The sequence below is a fragment of the Hylobates moloch genome, unplaced genomic scaffold, assembly GCF_009828535.3.
Source record: "Hylobates moloch isolate HMO894 unplaced genomic scaffold, HMol_V3 SCAFFOLD_12, whole genome shotgun sequence".
NCBI classification, from domain to species: domain Eukaryota; kingdom Metazoa; phylum Chordata; class Mammalia; order Primates; family Hylobatidae; genus Hylobates; species Hylobates moloch.
Window position 1 is genome coordinate 75,859,297 of NW_026652287.1, and position 2,517 is coordinate 75,861,813.

General features: G+C 44.0%; 1 pseudogene; it reads left to right on the forward strand.

Moving 5' to 3' along the window:
• Window positions 1–1,577: 1,577 nt before the first annotated feature.
• Window positions 1,578–1,837, forward strand: LOC116479732 (transmembrane protein 141-like; annotated as a pseudogene).
• Window positions 1,838–2,517: the final 680 nt, after the last annotated feature.

Genomic DNA, 2,517 nt, shown 5'->3' on the forward strand with positions numbered 1-2,517 from the left:
CACTTTCATCATGATTGGCTTGAAAACAATGCCTGCCTAGAGGTGAAATAGAGTCTGCTCACATGTACGCCTCCAACAGAAACAGAGAAGGCAATCAGTTGAAATGATGTCTTCAAGAGCATCAAGATGTCATTCATAGAAGGCTTGGAGGCCTTTGGAATTAAATGGAGAGAGGTTGAATTTACTTTATGTTTAATTGTCTAGAAAATATTTGTAGTCTTTGCCTACCATCCTTGCCAAATTACTGTGATCCTGGCTGCTTACTGGTCTGCCTATCCCAGCCCAAACACATTAGAGTCATTTGGGAAAAGAAATGATTAACTCTCATGTTAGCTATGGGGACCTGTGGATGTTTAGATTGATTCAAAGAAGAGGAAGAAACTAAGCCAATGGGGGTGGGTGACTGATGAAAGTTATTTAAATAGTAGGACATTCACAGGTCCTATTTAAGACAAAATATGATTGTTTGGTCATCTTCATACCTTTCACTGATTACTCCTTATCACTTCTAGAAAGGCACTAAAATGACATTTTACACTTTAGTATAAATTACATTCGTTTTACTATTTTTTAATATATTTTTTCTTTTTTCTTTTAATCCCCAATGTGACAGTAAAAGTATATTATCTTTACTCTATTTTTTTTTTGCATTAAAAAAAGCAGCTAGGACTTCAAACATTTTTGGCCCCATGTGCCCTTAAAAGAAGAAAAAATTTCCTGAGTTAAACTAAATGGAGACCTGATTAGATTCTAGCTTTAGTACTTTTTCTCCCTTCCTTCCCTTTTTTTTTTTTGTCTTTTCCTCATCCTCTTTCTCTTCCTCCTTCTCCTTTTCCTTCTTCTCTCACTTTCTCACTCTCTCTCCACCCTCTCTCCCTTCTCTCCTGTCAGGAGAGGAGATAGAAGGAGAATGGTGGAGCTGGAGAATGTGCTTTATAAATGTTTTATCCCTGCCAGGATGTAAGATATATTACAATTTACCAATAATAAAATTCAGATCCTTGAATATAAACCATTTTCCTTATTGACTCTGCTTTGGTGTGGTAATACACACACACACAGACACACACACACACACACAGGATATCATTCTAACTTAGAGAGCCTCTGTAAGATCTTTCTTTAACCAGGAGGTTGAGGACCATTTTCTAAGACCCCTCTTAGACCCTTAATAATCCTAATTTAGCCAGTACCCCAAGATGGGAACAAATACTATAGGGACTTTCAGAGCTAGGAGGCAACACACCTCCACAACAGGATGTTGTAAATTCTCCAAAGCATGCATTTTCAAACTATGAGACTTCCACCACCTAATCCACCAAGAATCAGATTCAGATACACCTCTGGAGTACCTACCACCCTCTTTCCTTTAGAATCACTTCCCTGGTAAGGCACAGAAGTTAAGTGGCAGTTGCTGAAATAAAATGACATGCTAAGAATCTCTGTTCTAGAAATCACTATCCACAATACAAATGTAGAAAATTAAAATAAATTCTTAATATTTCTCCATTCATCTTACTACATACTCTAACCAAAATACTTTAATTAAAAGCTAAGTTGCCCGAGCCTGGCCAACCATGGTGAACCTGGGCCTGTCCTAGGTGGACAACACAGTGGCTACAAAGCACCCGGCACCAGCATGGCCTTTGGCTTGCAGATATTCATTCAGAGGAAGTTTCCATACCCTTTGCAGTGGAGCCTACTAGTGGCCGTGGTCTCAGGCTCTGTGGCCAGCTACAGGGTAACAAGAGTGGAGTCAGAGAAATGCAACAACCTCTGGCTCTTCCTGGAGACCAGGCAGCTCCCCAAAGATATGAGCACAGATCAGCAAAGCTAGGAGAGTTCTATCCAGGGCACAGAGGATTGGGGGCAGGAGGAGGAGTCCTGGAACACAGTATTCATGACCCCCAACCCCAGGCTGACCCTCCCCACACCCCAGGGTGCCCCAACCATATCTTCTGTCCACATATGTGACCAAGACTGACAAACCCCTGCATTCGGCTTCTGCCCCAACCTGGGACCTGCCCAGGAGGTTGGAGCAGAAAGGGTTCTCCCTGGGATGGTGGTTCTCCTCCAGGGTATCAGGACACATTATCTGCACTGCCAGCAGAGAGGGTGTGTCTGGGGCATGGGGTGGTAGGGGCTTGTGTACTCTGTCATTCCCTTTCTAACCCCTGGACCTCCGACAAGCCCAGGGTGACAGCTCGTGCTAGGGGTGTGGGGTTAATAAATGGCTTATCTGCCAGGCACAGTGGTTTACACCTGTAATCCCAGAATTTTGGGAGGCTGAGGTAGGTGGAGCACCTGAGGTCAAGAGTTTGAGACCAGCCTGGCCAACATGGTGAAACCCCGTCTCTACTAAAAATACAAAAATTAGCCAGGCATGGCGGCAGGTGCCTGTAATCCCGGCTACCTGGGAGGCTGAGGCAGGAGAATCGCTTGAATCCGGGTGGCAGGGGTTGCAGTAAGCCAAGATGGCACCACTGCACTCCAGCCTGGGTAACAGAGTGAGACTCT